This window comes from Dasypus novemcinctus, chromosome 21 (genome assembly GCF_030445035.2).
Source record: "Dasypus novemcinctus isolate mDasNov1 chromosome 21, mDasNov1.1.hap2, whole genome shotgun sequence".
Lineage (NCBI taxonomy): Eukaryota > Metazoa > Chordata > Mammalia > Cingulata > Dasypodidae > Dasypus > Dasypus novemcinctus.
This window is the reverse complement of record NC_080693.1, coordinates 16955012-16979003: the sequence shown is the minus strand read 5'-3', so window position 1 is coordinate 16979003 and position 23992 is coordinate 16955012. Positions and strand designations below refer to the sequence as shown.

At 44.4% G+C, this 23992-nt stretch overlaps 2 long non-coding RNA genes across 2 annotated transcripts; one reads left to right on the top strand and one right to left on the bottom strand.

Annotated features, from left to right (window-relative positions):
- Positions 1–5979: 5979 nt before the first annotated feature.
- Positions 5980–13959, bottom strand: LOC111764969 (uncharacterized). The gene is made up of 3 exons (XR_009182183.2): positions 13820–13959; positions 13518–13702; positions 5980–6384 (listed from the first exon to the last, which is right to left on the bottom strand). It is a non-coding gene; the product is annotated as an uncharacterized lncRNA (long non-coding RNA).
- Positions 13960–14491: 532 nt separating this feature from the next.
- On the top strand, positions 14492–19980 carry LOC101432423 (uncharacterized). The gene is made up of 3 exons (XR_009182304.2): positions 14492–14844; positions 16907–17108; positions 17356–19980. It is a non-coding gene; the product is annotated as an uncharacterized lncRNA (long non-coding RNA).
- Positions 19981–23992: the final 4012 nt, after the last annotated feature.

Here is a 23992-nt window from a genome sequence, read left to right as displayed (position 1 = left end):
GACCCTAGATCCAATCATCCCCATAATGTTCAAGGATTCTAATTCCATTACAGCCCTCCCTACAGTAATATCTGGACTACAGAGAAGAGCAACCACAAAGCTCTTCAGAGAAGATAGAGTTAGTCTTACAAACTTATTCCTCACAGTCCTGGTTAACTGTGCACCTGCTGGACATTCCTGGGGTGGGTGGGCAGGTCTTAAATGGTAAATCCATTCTAGCATTCCAATATCTCTAAGCCTTTGAATTCCCTCTTCTACTGTAGACTAGGGCAAATCGGGCATCTCAACTCAGACATGCTCAGCCATCTTTTGGCCCATGTTTCAGTCAACTACCCAAACAAACTGTTAGAGCCCTTTCTAACCCCTCACACTACAGCACTGAATCCAGAATTTCTGCTTAGTTGGCCCATGTCAATAAATTCAGCATGATCCAACTTTATATTTCTTCCACCATTATCCCATACCCTTAGTATCCATTTCCACACATATTCCCCTGATTTCTGTCTATGTAATTTGGAACACTCATGCAGTTCTTTCGGAGTATACTGTACTTCCTCGTGGGTCACACTTTGTATTTCACCTTTGGGGTCTTGTTGTGATTTTAGTCTAGTAATAGGTCTTGAGGAGAAGAGGGGTGGTGGGAGTGGGCGAGGAAAAGGGTTATAAATGTCTTGCAAGCTACTGACCTCAGGGCATTCCTTTGCATTTTCTTCTGGTGAACCAGGATTAATCTCTTCAGGCATGGGCTGGAAGGCAGATTCCTCAGGGCAGTGTGCAGGATGAGCAGTGCATGCTAGAGTCAGGCTGGTACGTGCCTCAGGGCTGGGAGAATGTTCAGACTCCCTGGGGCAGGCAAGAGGCTGGACAGTGCAGGCTTCAGTTTGGCTGGTACCCACCTCAGGGCTGGAAGGAGCTCTGGACTCCCTGGGGCAGGGTGGAGGCTGGGTGATAAAAGGTTGACAAAGTACGGTTTCCACAGGGCAGGCCATCACAGGTTTATCTGGGAAAGTCTCAGCACAATTTAGAGTTCCAATGTCCCCACCGATATTATCATCATCCCATATGTCTCCACCCCAGTCCTCTGGGTTCCACTCTTTTCCAATCAATGCCTTCACTTTAACCACAGACACTCTGAGATTTTTGTTTCCTTTGTAACTCTGCTACTCTTACAATGAGAGTTTGAGTTTGGTTCTCAGATATCTCAAGTCTGTGGCTGCAGGAGACAAGATTCTCTTTCAGAGCACACACAGAAACTTTTGCATCATTCATGCAGTGTTTAAGTTTCAAATTTGAAGCCTTTAGCTCATCTCTTTCTTTTGTAACTGTATCCAGAGTATCTAGGAGGAGCCAGCCAACATCATTATACCTTCTGACTCCACAAAACTCTGTTAAGGTGTCGAAAACACTGTCACCCAGATCCTTGCTTCTTATAAGCATGGAAGTAGGGGAATCCAGTAATATTTTGCATATCTACATTGCCAAATCATGCCATAGACTCTTCATTATTGGAAAGGGAATCATTAGTACCCTTGAGTCCAAGTAGAGTAGAGAACCAATTGCAGAACTCCCAGAACCACCTCAGACATCCCATGTTTAAGAGTCTGTTACTCAAGAACCACTCCCAGTACCATGTTGTACTAGTTAGGGTTCTTTTGGGAAACAGAAGTAACAGGAAATATCTGTAAATAGTATGAGGTTTATAAGATTCTCTCACGTGACCATAGGTATGCACAAGTCCAGGTTCCAGAGGGAGGCTGCAAAGCAGGGGCTCCGATGAAAGTCCAATGAAAGTCCTTGTTGAGTTTCTGGGAGAAGTTGGCTGTCCAAAGATGAGCTGGGAAATTCTTACTGAATGCTGAAATCACTTCCCCTTTTAAGGCATTCAACTGATTGGATAAAGTGTCACTCATTGCTGACAGCAACTTCCCTGGTTGATGTAGATGTAATCAGCCATCTATGCAGTAAACTCATGGGTGACTAAAGTGCATAAGTGTCCTTGTATTACAATTAGCCCAGTGCTTGCTTGGCCAAGTTGACATATTAGCCTAACCCTCACAGACTCTAAAACCCTTGAGGAAATATCTGCGGGGTGGGAATCCTTGGTCCTTGGGGTTGGACGCCCTCTCTTCCAGTGCAGCAGCTGCTGGAGTCCTGTTATTTCCAAGGACCAGCGAGCGGGGGACCTCCCACCTTGCGCTTCAAGAATTCTGAAAGTGGCAGATTATGTGAAAACCCAGTCTTCCTTGAGATTTCAGTTACTTCAGTGCATATATACTGGAGTTATTGCTGCTCATCAAGGTCTGTCAAAGTTAAAGTGGGAAATAAGCAGAACTCTGAAGTAAAGGAAAATATTGTAGATTGTAATTTAAAGCATTGGGAAAATTTTGGTTTTAAGCCAATAATTAAAGAACAAAATCCTCATGCAAAACTGCATGGTCACATTGCAGATTAACTAGAAATAGCCTTCAAATAGATCTTTTGACTGTAATGTTCTTTTACAATTAAACTTATTTTGTAAGAGAATAAAAATGATCAGTAACATTAGTGTTGCTGGATTTTCTCTAGGTTCTTGGCTATGTCACAAAAAAAGGATTTTAAGTACACACCAGTTTAGCTAGGTCAGTAGTTTATTAAGAAAATGAGGGAAGGGAAGCAGATTTGGCTCACTATAGAGTGTCTGCCTATCACATGTGATGTCCAGGGTTCAAACCCCGGGCCTCCTGACCCATGTGGAGCTGGCCCATGCTCAGTGCTGATGCACACAAGGAGTGCTGTACCATGCATGGGTGTCCCCCAAAAAGGGAAGCCCCTCACGCAAGGAGTGCACCCCATAAGGGAAGCCGCCCCATGAGAAAAAAGCGCAGCCTGCCCAGGAGAGGTGCTGCACACAAGGAGAGCTGACGCAGCAAGATGAAACAACAAAAAATAGACACATATTTCCAGTGCCGCTGACAAGAATCCAAGTGGATGCAGAACACACACAGCAAGTGGACACAGAGAGCAGACAACAGGGGGGGAAGGGGAGAGAAATAAATGAAAAACAAATCTTAAAAAAAGAAAAAGAAAAGAAAATGAGGGAAAAGAAATGGGAGAAAATAACAGATTATGGCTCCCAGGTATATTTGCAGATTAGTCCAGGCAAAGGGAGCAGAAGCACTAAAAATGGTAAAAAGGCCTGGCTGTCATATGGACAGTCTAGAGATTCAGATCTCCTGAGTATACACCAACCCCAGTGCCAACCACAGGTTTAGTAAAAGGGACAGAAGAAGCATGTGTAGAGAGGTCACATCTGAGTCCAACTCCATCACTCAAGGGGACACAAACTCCAAAGTAGGGCCAACTGACATGGCACTGAACTCCAGAGCCATCTGCCATGACCATAGAACCTGTGGGTCTCTGTAGCCCTCAGGAGAATCAGTACCTGGGGTTGTATCTACTTTGGCTGTCTCTGGGACCCTGCTGAGGCATGAGTAAGGGTGACCCTTCTGATGACCTCCCGACTCTTTTTTGGAGACTCATAGCTATATAAACTCATTTGTCCTTCCCATTTCCCCCTTTTATTCAAGGTCAAAAAGCAGTTTTTAACACCTGATATTACATGTAGGCTGAGATATTCTGCTGTTTGGAGTTGACCCTTTTATTATGAGCCTCAGCAGAATTGCAACTCCTACTTTCTGGTTTATTGGACTTACCCTGGCCAGCTAACAGGGAGGTGAAGAAGGTCAACCACCAAACCAGGGAGCCAAGAGTGCCTACAACTGCAAGTAGGAGAATTGCATCCTTCATCCATGTGGAATCTAAGCCCCCTCTCAATATAGATGTGGAGTGGACATAACCATCACAGGGTCCACAGGATGGAGGAACAGAATATAGATTAGAGTGGACTTACTGATATTCTACTATGGAACTGTTGTGATTAGTAATGGAAGAAATTGTAGCATTGATGTGGAGAAAGTGGCCACAGTAGCAGCTGAGGATAGGGAGAGGGAAGAAGAGATATGATGTGGGGGCATTTTCAGGACTTGCAGTTGTCCTGGGTGGTACTGCAGGGACAGATGCTGGACATTGTATGTCCTGCCATGGTCCACTGGATGGACTGGGGGAGAATGTAAACTACAGTGTAAACCATTATCCATGTGGTGCAGCAGTGCTCCAAAATGTATTCACCAAATACAATGAATGTACCACAAGGATGAAAGAGATTGTTGATATGGGAGGGGTGGGGTGAGGAGGGTGGAGGGTATATGGGGAACTCATATTTTTTGAATGTAACATTTTTTAAAAAAATAAAGAGAGAAAAAAAAGAGGGGGGAGGTAAAAGGGGTTGGTTTATGAACTACAAGTCCCCATTACAAATCTCCATTACAGATTAAAAGTCCCAGGTCTACTTGTGTGCTAATCTGGGCCAGAAGAGAAAAACAAAAAACGGTTGACTGAATTTCTGTGCTTGCTTTTTAAACCATGAATTACTGCACCCCTTGTTAATGTTTGGGGAAGGAGTCCCAGCTCTTTTGCTGTTTTGATTGGTTACCCCACCCTTCAATTCCCCCAGCGTCCCAACTGCAAGGCCCTTTGGAACATCTGGGGCTTTTCCTTGAACCTGGACAACATCATGTTCCGAAAGAGGAATTCTCATGAGGTTCTTTGAGGAGCCACCTTGTGGAGCCTTTCCTCAGGGATTATTTTCATGACCATGTGTTTCACAGCCGTGGTTTTCTGCCAGGTCCCAGGTTCATCTCTTCATTCCCTAAACTAGCTTGCTTCATTAGTGAGTTTTGTGTTTCTGTGTCTAACTCACTATTTGTGTCTGTTTGTTCAGTGTATGTCTTCATACGTCGGGATGGTAATATCAAATGAACAAATGAAAATTCTTAAAAGTGCTCTATTCTTGCTCTCGAAGAAGTGCTAGCTTACAGAAAAGCCAAACCCAGAAAGGTGGGGCAAGACGGTGTCAGAGTAAGTGCACCCACATCATCTCCCCTACAAAAAAAACAGCTGGGTGGGGACAAAATCCTGCCTGAGTGAGCTGTTTTGGGAACCCACAAAGCAGGAGGCTTCAGGATATCAATCTGGAGATAGCGACAAAAAGAGTGATTGCTCAAGATAAAACCGTGCGTTTCTGGCACTTGAAGCTGGAGCTGTGATGGCTAAGGCCCTTCCTCAGGTCAGGAAGCTGCAGCATTCCCCGAACCTAGCTGGTCACACGGTTGGAGGAGACAAACTCCTAGAATGGGAGGGTTCTGGGGAAGGGCAGAGAGGGGTTCCCTTTGTGCATGTTCAATTGTCTGGGCCCCTTTTTGGGGGCTTTGAGGAGCATACCAGCTGGCGTAAGGAGAAACCAGGAAGGGGGGATGCAAATCTGCTGAAGCAGCCAGATTTACCTAACTGCCCAGGGATGGGGAAAATTGGTCTGGGAGAAGGTAGAGACAGGCAATTAACTAGTCCTGTGAAACACTCCTAAGGGAGGGGGACAGTAGGAAGTGCTTAAAAAGCTTCCAAGACATATTTAGGGTTCCCGACAAGGTGTGGGTGCTCTGTCTCAAAGAGACTGAGAGTCATCATTTTCTGTGGTGAGTTAATTTACCAGGGTCCCACTTGAATTTCAAAAGGGAACTCACACACAGGCTTATGGCTGCCCTGGGAGAGAAAGCAGTTAGAGAAAAAAGGGGGAGGCGTGGGGTGGGGAGGACAGATTCCTAATCAGTTTATCCAATTGCAAAGAGTCAATCCTGCACCAGGAAAGGGACTCTTTTTGAAGAGCAGCTCAACTCAGGAAGAAAGTTTAGCTCAGTGGAGGAGTTTCAGCATTGAATATGCAAGGTCTGTACTTCAATTCCCAGCTCCTCAGAAAGTATTGACCCACTGGGATAGTAAACATCTAGCTGATAATTAAGGACAGTGAAAACATAGACACTATTGTCTTTTTTTTTTTTTAAGATTTATTTATTTATTTATTTCTCTCCCCTTCCCCCACCCCAGTTGTCTGTTCTCTGTCTACTTGCTGCATCTTGTTTCTTTGTCCGCCTCTGTTGTTGTCAGCGGCACGGGAATCTGTGTTTCTTTTTGTTGCATCATCTTCTGTCAACTCTCCATGTGTGTGGCACCATTCCTGGGCAGGCTGCACTTTCTTTCACACTGGGCGGCTCTCCTTACGGGGCGCAAACCTTGCGCATCGGGCTCCCCAATGCAGGGGACACCCCTGTGTGGGGGGCACTCCCCACGCGCATCAGCACTGTGCATGGGCCAGCTCCACACGGGTCAAGGAGGCCCGGGGTTTGAACTGTGGACCTCCCATGTGGTAGACGGACACCCTAACCACTGGGCCAAGTCTGTCTCCCATAGACACTATTCTTGTATTAGCTTCCTTTGGTTTGCTTATTTTTCCTAAAAAAAAAAATTACTTTTGTTACATAATTTAACTTAGTTTACTTACTGAAACCCATTTCAAAATCTGCAGCAAAATAAATTACTTTTGTTACATAATTTAACTTAGTTTACTCACTGAACCCATTTCAAAATCTGCAGCAAAATAAATTACTTTTGTTACATAATTTAACTTAGTTTACTCACTGAAACCCATTTCAAAATCTGCAGCAAGACAGCTGCAGGGTAATTGATTGATAAACACCAGCAGCCTGACAAGCTCCACAGAGGCTTAAGAAAAAAGTCTGTTTTTTCTTAATGTTTGGTTGATTCCTTACCTGTGGTGTTGTCTGTTTTGTTTTGTTTTGTTTTTCCTTTCTCTTTATCCACCCCCCCCCCTTTTTTTTTTTAATTAGGTGCTGCCAGCTTGTTTCCTATTTGCTGTGTTTCCTCTTCCTTGATCTCCTCTTTTCTGTGTGTACTGATTTGGCTACCAATGCTATCTCTTTTCCTTCCTATATCTTTCTACTACATTCTGTTGTTGCTCTTATATTCCACCTCTATTTCTTAGCCCCCAATTTTTCTGGCTTTTTATTTCTAACACTTCTATTCTATTTTCTATCTTTTATTAACTCTTCCTGTTATTGTCCTTTATTTTCTCTTTCCCTCTCTCCTCATCATGCTGGCTTTTAATTCATACTATATTCCTCTCCACATTCATTTTTCCATTTCATTGTAGGTACTCCATTTTTTTATTCCTACAACTCGACATTGCTTACATGAGTTTAAAATGCATTCTTCTAGGTCTTACACAGTTCTTCTGCTAACATTTACTATCAATACTACTATTATACTTTTTCGTTTATTATCTCTTTTGCTTTCCCTGGCCTGAATCTTTTTCCTTCAAGGGAACTTACATAACAACAAGAAAATAGAATAAGAATAACAAGGTGTCAAAGAGAATACCTAACACACATACAAAAACAGCAACTAAATAAAACCCAAGACTAGATGGAGAAACTAATAAACTGAACAAACCCATCAAGACAAAACAATGACCAGACAACAACAAAAAACTACAAACCACACCAATCATCAGGAAGACATGGCCCAGTATAATGAACAAACTAAAAACCAGGAAAAGGAGCAGAACATTGAACAACTAATCAAACAATATATCCAAACAAATATCATGGACCAACTCAATGAAGTGAAGGAAGAGATTAAGGATATTTAAGAAAACACTAAGAGAGCATACTGAAGAAATTGTAAACATACAAAAAAGATAATGGACATGATGGTGATGAATGGCACAATCCAAGAAATAAAAAACACACTCTCAGCAAATAAGAGCAGATTCGAAGAGGCAGAGGAAAGAATTAGTGATGTGGAAGACAGTACATCTGAAGCAAAACAGATAGTAGAACTGATAAAGATAGCAAAAATCTAGCAGGGACTTAGGGATCAGAATGATAATGCAAAACATACAAACATATGCATTACAAGGATCCCAGAAGAAGACAAGAAGGAAAAGGGGACAAAAGGGGTGTTGGAGGAAATAATGGCTGAAAACTTCCCAAATCTATTGAGGGGGATGGATGTACATGTCCAGGAAGTGCAGAGCACCCCAAACAGTATAAATCCAAACAGGCCTACTCCAGGACATATACTTGTCAAATTATTCAATGTTCAAGACAAAGAGAAAATACTGAAGGCAGCAAGAGAAAAGAGAACCATCACATACAAGAGAAGCGCAATAAGATTAAGTGCTGATTTCTCATCTGAGACCATGGAGGCAAGAAGGCAGTGGTACGTCATAGTCAAGGTACTAAAAGAAAAAAATTTCCAGCCAAGAATACTCTATCCAGCAAAGCTGGCATTCAAAAATGACGGAGAGTTCAAAATATTCACACATAAACAGAAAGTAAGAGTATGCTAATAAGAAACCTGCCCTTCAAGAAATAGTAAAAGGAGTTCTGCATGTTGAAAGAAAAAAACAGGAGAGACAGAGTAGGAGAAGAGTGTAAGAACACCTAAAAAGACAAAAAGAGAAATAAAAACAACATATGACATACACAAATCCAAAGAAAATATGGCTAATGTAAGTAATTTCTTGAAAGCAATAACACTGAATGTTAATGGATTAAACTCACCTGTTAAGAGACAGATTGGAAGATTGGATAAGGAAATATGACCCATCTATATGCTGTCTACAAGAAACCCACCTTAGACCCAGGGATTTAAGGAGGTTGAAAGTGAATAGCTGGAAAACAATTTACAAGCAAACAATAATCAAAAAAGGGCAGGAGTAGATATATTAATATTGGACAAAATAGACTTTAAATGAAAAACTATTGGGAGATACAAAGATGGACACTACATATTAGTAAAAGGGGTAATCTTTCAAGAGGAAAGAACATTCATAAATATTTATGCACCTAACCAGAGCACCTCAAAATACATGGGGCAAACACTGGAAAAACTAAGTAGAGGATAGGGGCAGGCTACTAGGGAGTGTGTGAGTGCTCATCTTGTCAGAGTGTGTTATATCATTGGGTGGAGACCCTTCCAATGAGTGGGAAGGTGTATTCATATCCTGGGGAGGTGTGATGTTCTCTAACAGAGGGAATTGTGTCTCTCAAGAGAATTGATGACTCCCAATGTGGAGGACAGTCTAGTATATCAAGCCTTCAGCACTGTTGCAAGTATCTGTGAATCTGGTCCTTTAAACAGTGAAGCTTGGTTGTCACTGTGGGCCCTGAGGGAAGGGGGAGAAAGGAATAGTATAGCTTGAAGCAGGGTAACTGGGGGGGCAATGGAAGTGTTCCACAAGATTGTGCAATGATGGATATAGGACGTGTTAAATTTCATCAAAAATGTATAAAAGTCTATAGACTAAAGTGTAAGCCATAATGTAAAACATAATGTAACTAAAATCTAAACCATAATAAAAAACAAAATGGAACCATGTTTGATAGCTATGTTTCAATATCTGTACATCAGTTGCAGCAAATATGGCATGAACATGTAAAAAGATCATTGCTGAGGAAGGAGAAAAAGGGTTTGATGTTGGATATATGGGAATCCCCTATATTGTATATGTGACTTTATTGTGATCTAAAACTTTTTTGAAAACACAATAAAGGGGAAACGGACTTTGGCCCAGTGGTTAGGGCGTCCGTCTACCATATGGGAGGTCCGCGGTTCAAACCCCTGGCCTCCTTGACCTGTGTAGAGCTGGCCATGCGCAGCGCTGATGCGCGCAAGGAGTGCCGCGCCACGCAAGGGTGTCCCCCGCGTGGGGGAGCCCCACGCGCAAGGAGTGCTCCCCGTGAGGAAAGCCACCCAGCGTGAAAAGAAAGAGCAGCCTGCCCAGGAACGGCGCCGCCCACACTTCCCGTGCCACTGACGACAACAGAAGCGGACAAAGAAACAAGACGCAGCAAATAGACACCAAGAACAGACAACCAGGGGAGGGGGGGAAATTAATTAAATAAATAAATCTTTAAAAAAAAAAAAAAAGAAAACACAATAAAAAATGAGAAGAAAAAATTTAAAAAGGATGTAGACACTAAGGAAGAAATGAAAGAAATTGCCTTGCCACTGTACAACACCTATACAGTGATAAAAGGCAAAACATCAAAAACAAAGTTTTATGATATTTTTCATTTTTTAATGCCCCAATTTATTTTTACTTTATTTTAGTTTTTCTAAATTAGTATGTATTCTATTTCTAATCTTTAAACCTATCATTACTATTTCATTTTCCTATTAATTGAATTTGGCAATATAATAGGCTTCATTTTGAAGAAGTTTTGGACCACAGAGGGGTTCAACTATGGCAGGGGAGGAACACTGGTGTGGAGTGTTATTGATGAGGGACACATGGTTGGGAAGGAGGTCTCCAGGGCATGTGTATACGGTATATTAAGATGTTAGGATATTCATTGGGTATTTTCACAGTAGTTACAGACACAAATGACAATTGAGGGAGTGCTGAGTTCCTAGCCAGGGGAGCTCTGTCACATTCCCCAATGAAACAGCATAAATCCCCCAAGTGCAAGGGCAAATACCAGTGAAGAAGGATGGTCCAATGATGGGCCCTTGATACTGATGACTATGCTTATGAGCCTGTGTGCTTGAAATTTCAACTAGGCTTAGAGCTGCAGAGTGCCTAAGAGTTACCTCCTGAGAGTTTCCATGTTGCTCAAATGTGGCCACTCTCTAAGCCAAACTCAGCATGTAAATGCATTAGCTTCCCCCCAGCATGGGACATGACTCCCGGGGATGAGCCTCCTTGGCACTGAGGGATTACTGCCAAGAACCAGCTGGTGCTGCAATCAGAAAAAAAACTTGATAAAGGGGGGAAATGGTAAAGACAAAGAGTTTATATGGCTAAGAGACTTCAAAATGAGTCAGGTGGTCATCAGAGGGGTCACGCTTACATACTTCTCAGCAGGAAGTCAGAGATAGCCAAAGTTGATGCAACCCCAGGTAGTGGTGCTCCTGAGGGCTACAGAGACACCCAGATCCTATGGTCATGGCAGATGGCTCTGGATTCAGTGCCTTGCCAGTGGGCCCTACTTTGGAATTTGTATTCCTGAGTGTGATGGACTTGGACTCAAATGTGACCTCTCTATGCAGGCCTCTTCTGTCACTTTTACTGAACCTGTGGTTGGCACTGGGGTTGGTTTATACCCAGGAGACTTGAATCTCTGGTTGGCCATGTGCCAGCTGGGCCCTGAGCCTCAGCAGAGTTGCAACACCTACTCTCCATTCATTGGACTTACCCAGGTTAGCTAACAGGGAGGTGAAGATGGTCAACTACCACACCAGGGAACAGAGTGTCTACAACTGCAAGCAAGAGAATCAGCCATGTGGGATCTAAGCCCCATCTTGATTTAGAGGTGGAGTGGGCTTCACCATCCCATGATCCACAGGATGGAGGAATAAAATATGGATTAGAGTGGACTTGCTGGTATTCTACTACAGAACTATTGTGACTCTAGCAATGGAAGTAATTATATCATTGTTGTGGAGACAGTAGCCACAGGAGTTGCTGAGAGCAGGGAGAGGGAAGAAGAGGTGTGATATGGGGGCATTTTTGGGACTGGGAATTGTCTTGAATGATATTGCACCAACAGATACAGGACATTATATATCCTGCCATAACTCACTGAATGGACTGGGGGAGAGTGCAAACTACAATGTAAACTATAGTCCATGCAGTGTAGCAATGCTCCAAAATGTATTCACCAACTGCAATGATGAAAGAGGCTGTTGATATGAGAGGAGTGGGGAGTGGGGTGGTTATAAGGGAATCTCTTACAGTTTTCAATGTAACATTTTTTGTGATCTATGTATCTTTTAAAAAATAAAGGCAATTAGGGAAGCAGCCGTGGCTCTATCAGTTGGGCTCCCCTCTACAATTTGGGAGGCACTGGGTTCGTGTCCTGGGGCTTCCTTGTGAAGGCAGGCTCGCCAGCCCAGGTGCCACGGAGTGCTACCCAGCCTGCAAGCGCCGTCGAGTCCTGCCAGCCCACAAGTGCTGCAGAGAGCCAACTCAACAAGGTGACACAACAACAAAAAAAAGGGAGACAAGCAAAAATACAGAAGAGCACACAGCAAACGGACACAGAAAGCAGACTGCAAGCAGGCCGCAAGGTGGGGAGGGGAAATAAATTTTTAAAATAAATAAATACAGACACAGAAGAACACACAGCAAATGGACACAGAGAGAGTAGACAGCACACAAAAAGCTGTGGGGCATGGAATAATAAAAATGAAATAAAATAAAGGCAATAAATCTGTCACACTGAGCCCTTCCCTCATAACTCTTGCAATGAGAAGGCCCTGGTGGCTGGGTAGATCAAAGAACTTAGGAAAAACTTTTTCCACTTCCCAATACTTTCTATATTCAGATTTCTATATGATCTTTGGCCTCCAGGAATATTCATTTACATATATAGGCACATATTTAATTGTTAACTATTTGAATAGAGCTCTTTTAAGAATTTCTTTTGTTATATTGATATTTTCATCCCAATGTATAAAAATATACACTGAACAAACAGATACAGAAAGACATGGGAAGCGGATTTGGCTCAACTAATAGAGCATCTGCCTACCAGATAGGAGGTCCAGGGCCTCCTGGCCTGTGTGGTAAGCTGGCCCTCCTGCAGTGCTGATGTGCACAAGGAGTGCCCTGCCACACTGGGGTATCCTCCACGTAGGGGATCCCCATGCACAAGGAATGCGCCCCTCAAGGAGAGCCTCACTGCAGGAAAACAACACAGCGTATCCAGGAGTGATGCTACACACTCGGAGAGCTGACGCAGGAAGATGATGCAACAAAAAAAGATACAGATTGCCAGTGCTGCTGACAAGAATGCAAGCAGACACAGAAGAACACAGAGGGAATGGACACAAAAAGCAGAAAACTGGCGGGGGCGGGGGGTGGGGAGTGAATAAATGAAAAATAAATCTTAAAAAAAAAAAAGAGTTAGACACACACAACTTAATAATGTTATATATCATTGTCATTCTCTTACAAAATAACTTTACCTCTAAAAGAACATTTAAAAGATCTCTTTGAGGGCTATTTTTAATTAATCTGAACTGTGACCATGGAGTTTTGCACAGGATATGTCATTCCATTTAGTTACTGTCTTATAATCAAATTGCTCCCAGTGCTGTAAAATACAACCTACAACATTTTTCTTTACTCCAGAGCTCAGCTTATTCCCATTTTTACTTTGGCATACCTCTGATGAGCAATACCAATTACAGTATACACACACTGAGGTCACGGAAGTCTCATGGAGAACTGGTTAGTTCTCCTGACCTGCTGCTTTCAGAATTCTTGACGCTCCAGGTGGGAGGTCCCCCAAAGCCCAGTCTGAGGATGTAAGAGTAAGGACACATTGGGAAAATAGGAATAGAACTACATTGGGAGGTGGGAATTGCAAGTGCCTTCAAATAGATAAATGACTTAAGACGGTCTGTAAAGAGAGTGCCAATAAATAACTTAGGACAGTCTGTAAGGAGAGTACCAATAAATAACAGGATGGCCTGTAAGGAGAGTGCCAATAAATAATAGGGCACTGCTTACAAGAAGAAGCCTTTCAAAAAGAAAAAAAACATAGATATGTTACCTTCAGCTAACCGCAGTGTTCCGCTTCTGTGCCTGCTTGCTTGCTCGCTTATTAGTAGATGCCCCCCTTCCCTGAGACTCGGGGCTGCTCTCTCCTCTGCAGAGGAATGAGACAGTCGCTGTGCGGCTAATAAAGCTCTCAATTGAAACTCTATCCAAAGTCTGAGTCTGGTCAATATCGCTGGTCTACAACAAGGAGAAAACAGGTTTCCTGTTTGAGCCTCACGGCTATGTTCTGTGCCAGCCGCGTTCACTTCCGGGTCCCACTTGTGACAGGACGGGTTTCCTTTTCTCTATACTTACCTGCCATAAGGGGAAGGGCTAGAAAAGAGTGTTCTTAAACCTCATGAACTGTTCAAGGACGACAGTGTTCTCTGCCATGGAACCCGATTTTCTGGCGATCCAGGATACAGCAACAGAATGCGTCCACCAAACTTAGAGCAGGAGCTGTTGTGAAATTAATAAAACAAATTAGAGACTCTCTGGCTAAGAGATTTAAAATGGAGTTGGAGGTCATTCTGGAGAGTACTTTTAGGTAGGTCTCAGTCAGATATCATAAACTACAACTGTATGGAAATCCTAGAACAAAAATGTTCCCGAAAACCCTAAGGACATCCGGACAGCATAAACAAACCATAAGATAAGACCTCAGTTCACTACTTAACCTGAGGTTCAAATGGCGTACCCCAAATACCCACCAAGCACCAACAACTTTGATAATCTTCTTTTACTGTAAAAATCCTTGCCTGAAATGCCAAGACAGGTCATAGAAACCTGATTCTGTGCTCCCAGAATTGCAATTCTAGGACCCTAAGTAAATGTCATTATCACCTTGCACCTTAGTTTATTACTTCTCATCTCCTACACCTGGACTTTGCAGGTCGAGTGCCTCTATACTCTACTTCTAGGGTCTTGAATGACCAGCAGGATTGATCGATTGTTTTTCCTGCTACGAATGCTGAGCGCCCATAGGTCAGCTGGAAGCGGGACGTGCGCATGTGCGCGGCAAGGACGGTTGAAAGTGGTTCAGGCCGCGTTTCCAAGCGGAAGTGGCGGTGTCGCTCCCAGCCCGGTGGTCTGCGGGGTGCGCTCCGCGGACTCCCACGGCCCCCTTCATGCCTGGAGCCCAGTGAGCGCCCGAGGCGGGGCCGTCAAGGTCCCTCCTCCCCGAGTCCGGCCCCTCGTCCCGGTCCTCATCCCCTTTGCTGGGCCCGGGCCTGCGGACGCCCGTTTAGGACGCTCGCGACCCTGTTCTCCTCCGCTCTCACCCCCCAGCCTCTCATCGGATGCAGTGGTTCCCAACCCTAGTTTTTTTCAGTATTTCTCAGGTAGAGCATTTACGAAAGAAAACCCGCGTGTACGGAGCTGCTCCTCTGAAAGCAGGGTTGGGGTCTGCGGTCCTGAGCCCCCACCCCCTTCCTTCCTCTCCCCGGAATGCCAGTTGCCACTAGAGCCGTCAAGGCCCCGAGGCTGCCAGTGCTTGGGGCTCTTCTGCCGCCAAAGCGACCTCCTCTGAAAGGGTCGTGTGATGGATTCACTTCCCGAGTGAAAGCTCAGTGTCTCCCCAACCTGTGGTTCACTCGTTCCCACTGGGTGTGGACAGCGTCAAGGGTGTTTTTCTTGTCTCATTGGTGGAGAGCATTGATGGTGGGACTAGTAGGTAGAGCTGGGGGCATCCACACAAACGAGGACATTTCCACCCAGAAGAGCAATCGCACTCAGTGAGCGAGTGCTTGGAGGAGATGAGGGGGCTCCTGAGAGTGGTATTCACCCTGACCTGTTCCTTCTCTTTTTCCCTTGCTCTGTCAGGGTTGCCCTTCCAATCCTGGCTGTTCCTCACGGCCCACACTGCAACAAGACTTTGATTCCGGCGTGGAGTTCACCTCTGCAAGGAACATGTCTGTTAGCCTGGCCAAGGCGCCTCCTCCTTGAGGTCCTGCTCACAGGATTCTCTGCTTAATGATGCCTTTCCTGAATTCCCTAGGCAAAATTACTCATGGTCTCCAGGTTTCACATTCCACTTCAGCCAAACTTCTTTGAAAAATGAAGGGACAAAAACACCTGTATTGCACACTAAGTTGCATGTATTACACATTACATTGGAGGAAACACAACAGAGGAAACGGGGGTAATCTCATGAAGGAGGCGTTAGAAAAGGTTTCTATGGCCTAAATGCTTGGGGATGGTAAGTGGTTTGGGAGAGTGCTTAAGGGGGAGGGTTTTGTTCTGGATTTAATGCTCCAGGACACAAGGAAATTCAATGATTGAGGATTTTTTCCATCTTATCTAGAAGTGAGAAGACTAGAGAAAGGCTAAATGCCTCCTCCTCAGTAAAGAACCAGCCCCATCCCATAATTAGCCATGAGAGGGGTATATTTGGTGAAATCCATGTATTGGACGATATTCATGTTTCATGTGTAATCAGTCTTGCTTATGAATGATCAGGTTTTTTACCTTTTTTTTTTTCTTGCCTTTCTCCTCCCTGCCTCCCTCATGGTTTCTTTCTGACCTGGAGGTGTTGATGTTCTGTGACCTGGTTCAGATGTCCCAGGAGTTCAGCTGATAAGACCAGGCCAGCTGCCTTTCTCTTTCTCAGGCCTTCTCAGGATTGTGTCCTGATAGATGCCTTCTAGAAAAGGCTTTCAGAATAGACTGAGTGGAAAGAACATGAAGGAGGAGTTTTGCCTGGGCAGGGGGTCAAGGCAGAGAGGCTTTATTGAGTTAGTATCTTCCTGCTCATTTGGTAAATGAGGGGTGTATGGTGCCATCATTTGTTTCATTGGTGGAGCAGCTGGAGACGGTCAACTCAACATTGAAGGGAAAGCAGGGACTCCTTCCAGTAACTGCAAGGTCTCTGTCAGTCCCTCTCGGCAGTGAACTTGCCTTTAATATCTCCCAGTGTCATGTACCCAACAGGCTCTGACAACAGCAAGTCACAAGTCTCCAAAGCGGAGTGGATGACCCCTTCTTTTTCTTGAAAGATGTTCCATGTTGGTGTTACTTGGTGTCAGCAATTTATGCCCAATCTAAAAGTTTCATTTTACCAGAATTTTTCAGAAAAGTACTAGAGATTTGGGGCCTCATAGATTTAGAGAGGAGAGAATGAAAGGAATTCTAAAAATCAGGCTCCCTTTGTGGATCCCATGGATTGAAATGTTCTAAATGGCCTAATGGCAGGAAATATGGTGAAGTTTAAATCCCCAGGTACTTCATGTGTTCTTTCTTTTTCCTGAAATGGTGTTTGAATGGTTTCCTGATTCCCAGGTAGAAGGTCATTCTCCACTCTGTCACCGTGCGTGTGCACATCTGTCCTGTGGAGGGGATTTATGAAGTCCTGACTCTTGGACGTCCTTTCAGCCATAGCAGTTGATGACTTTGACTTCTCCCTAGTTCTTGGTTCATCCTGAGCTGAATTTCTCCATTGTGAGGAGGAGGTGGAACCTCCCTGAAGAAAATAAAGCAACTAGGTAAGCCCACGGGGCACACAGGATGAGTCCCTCAACCATGGAATAACCTCAGCGTGTTCTCCAGAACGTGACCTGGTCGTGACCTTCACATGGCTCACGGGGCCTCTGCCTGCTGGATCCGCTCAGTAAGACCCACTGCTCTCCTGGGAGTCCCCACAGCCTCTCAGTGACTTCAGCCTTGTCCCACTGCCTGAAGCCTCCTCTCCCTGGAGGGTGGGCCCATTTCTGAAGCTCCTCAGAGCCCAGGCCAAACATTCTTTCCTCAGTGAATGTTTTGTTAGACTGTCTTTTCTGTCATCCAAATTAGGCAATTTCCTTGGTTCCCGCGATGCATTGGGCTCATGAATGATATTTGTTCTTTGCACTTTGCAGGTGGATGTGTGTCTGCCCCACCCCAGTCCTCAACCTGCTGGGCTGTAAAGTAGCAAACTGCAAAGTCCAGTGCTCTTGTCACTGTGAGCACTGCCACCAGCCCTCACCCTGGGCCTCCTGCCTTCCCAGCCTGAGTCTCCGATGGACTTCTGATGCCACCACGAGACCCTCACTGTGAGGATGGAGCACCTGGCCTCGCTCAGGGCTGCGTGTTCTCTGTGGGTCTGTGCTGTGCGTGGAGGGACGTGTCCATGTGTAAAAATGACAAGATGCAGACAGGGACCGCAGTGCACTGGAAGCAGCATCCACATGGCATGGAATGCGGGAATAGGTTTGCGTGCACGACGCCGCCTCTTTGGAACTGCTGCTTTAGGGTCCCTGTGGGGTTAAGTGGCAAGAGGATACAACGTCCTGGAAAGCTGCTTATTTTGCTGGATTTCAAACAGCAGTCACCTTTCACCTCCTTATACCTGCTCCACGGTTGACTCTGATTTATTTTCTGGTGTTTTTTTATGAGTCGTCTCTATGGCTTAGGTACTTAGAGAGTCACGATGTGCCATTGTCAGGTAACGGTCATCTGTGGAGCCTGAGGGGGCAGGTGTGTAAAGACTGTGGGTCCGTGGCATCCTGTGGCTTCAGAGATGGAACACAGAGCTCCTGGCTGAAGGATGTTTCTCATCCTCGACTCTTGCAGCCTGCTCCCCGCTTTTTTCTGGAGACCAGGTGGAGGGGAAAGGACTTGCTGGAGCCATGAGTGAGGAGGAAGGATTTCCATGAATGAAAAAGACTGTTGAGGTTGTGCAAGACTTCGCGTCCTTGGATGTGGTTTTTCGCTATGGGCGTGTGTGTCCTCTGGGCCTAATCCTGCATGGAGAGAAAACTTGACATTGCTGGGCTGCCCCATGATTGTTTGTACATAATTGATTTTGTACAAATTAAGGTAGACCCTGTATAATATTGAGTCCAAATTATCCCCCATTGCAGTTAAGATGACTAGCACAGAAGACTTGGCAGAGAAAGGATTCCAATAGAATAGTGCAGGGCTTTTCTAGGAGGCGAATTGAAACTCTTCAAGCTGTTGGTTTTGCCTCAGGAATGACAAGCATCAGCTCAGCTGGGATGTCACACAGTGAATAGAGGCTGGGACAGAAGGCTTGGTAGGTGAGGACAGGGCGGTGTTTGTCCATGACAATTTGGTTGAATACCTTCATAGTTGTGTGCCTTCCAGAATAATATTTGCAAACAGAAGTGGGGGCTTCTACAGTGAAACTGAGTGGAGGCCTAGGGAGGAGGCAGCAGCCCCCTCCACCCCCCAGGTGGCAGGGCCCAGGGCACAAGGACAGCTCCCAGAGGGCAGCTGGGCCCAGGGAGGCAGAAACTTGGGCCCAAGTTCCCCAGCACGGGCTGCCCTGTGTGGTCCCTCTTGTCTTCCATGTGATCTGTGGGGAGAGTTAGTCCCATTTAGTGATGAGCAACAGACCAGCAGAATATCTCAGCCTACATGTAATATCAGGTGTTAAAAACTGCTTTTTGACCTTGAATAAAAGGGGGAAATGGGAAGGACAAATGATTTTATATAGCTATGAGTCTCCAAAAAAGAGTCGGGAGGTCATCAGAGGGGTCACACTTATGCATACCTCAGCAGGGTCCCAGAGAGAGCCAAAGTAGATACAACCCCAGGTACTGATTCTCCTAAGGCCTACAGAGACCCACAAGTTCTGTGGTCATGGCAGATGGCTCTGGAGTTCAGTGCTATGTCAGTTGGCCCTACTTTGGAATTTGTGTTCCTGAGTGTGATAGAGTTGGACTCTGATGTGACCTTTCTACACATGCCTCTTCTGTCACTTCTACTGAACCTGTGGTTGGCACTGGGGTTGGTGTATGCTCAGGAGACTTAAATCTCCGGACTAGCCATGTACGAGCTGGGCCCTGAGCCTCAGCAGAGTTGCAACTCCTACTCTCCAGGTGGTTGGACTTGCACAGGTCAGCTAACAGGAAGGTGAAGATAGTCAACCACCACACCAGGGAACCAAGATTGTCTATAACTGCAAGCAGGAGAATTGTATCCATCAACTATGTGGGATCTAAGCCCCATCTCGATTTAGAGGTGGAATGGACATCACCATCCCAGGTCCACAGGATGGAGGAATAAAATATGGATTACAGTGAACTTACTGATATTCTACTATAGAACTATTATTGTGCTTCTAACAATGGAAGAAACTATCATTGATATGGTGACAGTGGCCATGGGAGTTGCTGCTGGCAGGGAGAGGGAAGAAGAGGTGTGATGTGGAGGCATTTTTGGGCGTTGTCCTGAATGATATTGCAGGGACAGATGCAGGACATTATATATCCTGCCATAACCCACTGAATGGACTGGGGAAGAGTGTAAACTACAATGTAAACTATAATCCATGCCGTGTAGCAGTGCTCCAAAATGTATTGACCAAATGCAGTGACTGTGCCACACTGATGAAAGAGGTTGTTGATGTGGGAGGAGTGGGGGTGAGGTATGGGGTATAAGGGAACCTCTTATATTTTTTAATGTAACATTTTTTGTGATCTATGTATCTTTTTAAAAAAGACAAAAATTAAAAATAAAAAAAGTGCAATAACCTTTGATCCAAGATCCAGTCACATAACTTCCAGAAGTCAGTCTTATAGAAATTATTGCACATAGGCATAAGAACTGAATAAAATGTGTAAATAAGTAAAATTTGTTGAATACTCTCTGAAAAACAAGCTGATTTTCCTAACAATCTGTATTATTTTAAAGATATATACAAGTATTTACATATACATATATGCTATATACACATATATTCACATATATAATGTATATATTTATGTACATATATTCATGTTACTGTGATTTTTTAAAATTTGGCAAAAAAGTATATATTCAAAATAACAACAGAAAATGATATATAAAACAATAAGCTTGGGGAGCAGAAAAGGCTCAAATGATTGAGTGCCCACTTCCCACATGGGAGTTCCCGGGGTCACTCCCTGGTGCCTCCTAAAACCAAACAAGCATGCAAATCTGAAAACCAACTCAGGAGCCAATATGGCCCAGTGATTGAGTGCTCACTTCTTTCATACAAGGTCCCAGGTTCATTCCCTGGCCCACAGACCATTAAAAATATGTGAGATCTTTGTAAAGAAAGTTATAAAATTTCTTAAGCTACACAAAGTCTTGAAGACATAGTACCCTAAATATTTTAAGGTTATCCTTTTTCCCACTTATTTTAGCCTGGAACCAAACCCAGTCAAAACAATAGAGTTTGTTAGAACTTTACACAATTATTCTAATGTCTTTCTGCAAACTACTGACCACCTAAAACCAAAAAGAAAATAGGAGTGGTAATGGTGCAGACTTTTACAGTAGAATGATTTAGAGTAACAGGCCCAGAAACAAAGACTGGTTAGTTTAATAATGAAACCTGGAACAAAGGAGGCACCCCAAATCAGTGGGAAAAGAAAGAATTAAGCAATCCACGTGCTGGTAGAATTCCTTAGCCATTTTGAAAATAAAGAGAGCCCCACTTCACACCACACATCAACATATATTTCAGCTGGATTAGAGTAAAATGTTCTGGCCACTGAAAACATCTGAAAGACACCCCAGCACGTCTAGTGTCAATATCTTAGTTTCTAAATACTACTTCCTATAAAGGAGCCAGGGCTCCTTGGAGAAATGTCTGAGTTGAGGTCTAGGGCAAAGAGAAAAAAGGTGACCCTGTGAGATCTTGTTAAATCAGAATATATGGAAGGATGAAGATTAATGGGTTCGTTTGACAGAAACCGGCTCAAAGGGTTTACACTGCCCAAAATTTGATAGATATGAACATATGTATACAAATATATAGTTCATACTGTGCATACATATGCAGGTACACACATATACAAACACATGTATGCATGTGTCTGTGTGTGTATACTCATGCCTGTATTTCAAAATTCCTCCACCTTAAATGAAAGCAGGCCAGACACCCCAACGGCAATACGCACACCTAGTGACAAGATAGTGGTCTCTAAAAATCAGTAAGATCAGGCCTTTGATGGGGTGGCAGAATCTGAGTCTGTGTCACGTAGGAATATAATAACCCTGGAACATTTTCTTCAGGTAGAAGGTAAAAAAACATAAAATATAAAAAACCCACACGCACAAAAACTTTTATGGGGAAAAAAAAGAAACAACCAACCGGGCATTTCATGAGTAAGTCAACCAGTACAAACTGATTCAGAATACCCATAGCTAGGACAATTAGAGTATGAAAATAATTACTGATTATTACTGAACAATAAGAAATAAATAGAAAATGTAGGAAAATTACTGCCTAAAGGAGAACACCAAAGAGTAAAGGACACAAAAGGTTCTTGGTGATTAAATGTAGACTAGAACAGGTCTATAGGGGAAAAACTACATTTTGAGGCATTTGGCAAAGTAACAATAGGGAGAGTAGGAGGGAGAAAACCATTGTATCAAAGTAAATACAGTGACACTGGTGTAAGAAACAAGGATTAGTTTAGTTTTCACATAAAGGAAGAAAATATTGATTAATGTAAACTGGCAGCCTGCTGCCTCAGTCTCCCACTCCCGGGTTAAACAGCAACAAAGGAAACCAGCTTAAGCCAGTCCTATAGGCAATAAAAGGATGCCCAAGAAAGAGCTAAATCAATACCAATTCAGCACTAAATTCCATTCCTTATTTGACAAAGGGGAGCAGGTAAAAACTAAAATGGTTGGAATGTGATGCGGGGAGCGTTAATCACAAACTTTGGCGCGGGAAAGTTACATCTTCTCGGATAGGCTGTAACTTCTGAAGTATCCAGTCTATGGAGAAACAGAGGAAGGGCTTGCGTGCTAGGTTTAGGGGTACAAATTGTGTCATTCTTCTTTGTTCGGGGTGCCGGCCATGTTTTCTGGTTGTGCGCCGCTTCTTGCAAGACTGAGAATAAATTCTTTTCTTCTTCACAATCAGGTGAGCCTTATTTTCTTCCAGAAGAAGATTTCTTTCTAACAGTTGGTAATTGTCACATCCTTCTGTAAGGAGGTATCTTAATTCTTAGGAAAAACACTGAGGGGTTTCGGGGCAAATGCCATCATGTATGGAACCTAAACTTCAATAATTCAAAGAAAAATGATCATGAGTGTATGTCTGGGTATGTCTGTGGTTGTGGGTGTGAGTGTATCTGTGTGTAAGCATCCAAAGAGAGAGGGAGTAAGTGAGCGAAACAGCACATGCATGCAAATAATAAAGCAGAGTTCAATTGTCTTGAAAACAGGTCATCTGGGATTAGAACACTTGAGCATTTGCAGTAACATCCTGATTCCTGGACACTTTACACTGCATATTTGCCTTGTGGTTGCATTCTTAGTTACCTCTATTTAAAAATTCTTTTTTATCCTCATTTGAAAGTATTTTCGATCATTTTCCAAAGTAAAAAGTTTGAAAATGAAAAGAAACATTGGAACCAATAAATGACTTAATAGGTGATGCAAAAATTCTTTATGGTGCAGAATAAGAATTTTGAAAGACATTTAAAAACATGCTAAATAATGGACAGCAAAGGTATGTAAGGTAAAATTTAATGTATCCCAATTCCCCAAAACAAGAGAAAATGTTTTTAAAATTCCCCACCACTCAAAAAGGCTAGTAGACAAAGTAAGAAAATATTTATAAAATCCCTGTATCTCCCCCTAAAAAAACCGACTGGGAATTAATTAAAGCATCTTAGTAATTAATAACACTGCAGTGTTCTTCTTTCAAAATGTGATTCAAACCTTTCACCTAATCTCTCCCATGTAGAACAAAATTAGCAAAAGGAAGAGGAGATTTCTTCACTTGAAAGGTGATGGCAGCCTAAGGGGAGAGAGAAACAAAAGGGCCTGAGCCCAGCGCACCAAGCCCCAGGCTAGGACCTCCCAGAGGGCTCTGCAGAGCAGGGAGGTGCAGGCTCAGCCTGGGCTGGGGGGAGGCCTCTCAGAAGGAAGACTGGCTCCCTGAGCGCCTTCTCCTCCACGTCTCAGGTGGGAGCGTTTGTCCATTTGCAGATAAAGACATGGAGGCTCAGAGAGAGGCGGTGACTTGGCCAAGGTCACCAGCGTGAGGGGCAAAGCCTGGGCCTGACGTCTCGGGGTCTGCCCCGAGCAGGACCCCCTAACCTCTCCTCCACTGCCCCCTGACCAGGCCTGGCTTGCTGGGTGGGCTCCCAGGCCCTGTGGGGCAGGGACGGCAGGAGGGTGGGGCTGCCCCTGCTCCCTGGGCACAATGTACAAGCGTGGAGGCCTCGGACCCTTCCCCATGGGCCCCCCAGGTGCTCAGCAGAAAAAGGAGGTGCCCAAAGCAGAAGTCCCGAAGCACGGGGCGCAGGACGCAGTGCCAGGGAGGGCACGAGCCGCCTCAGCCTGGAGCACTGGGCTCTGTGGTGCTGGAGGAGGGAAGGCTCAGAGGAGACCTAAAGGGCCGGGCTGGCAGGGGCGCGGCAGGCGCGGGCTGCTGGCCTCTGTCCTGGAAATGAGCAGCCCGGAGCTGTCGGGGCCAGTAGTGCTTGCGGTGACACACGACCCACCTGCGGCGGTGCCCGGATGGAGGTCACCCCTTCCCCTGGAACTGGCCCCTGCAGATGT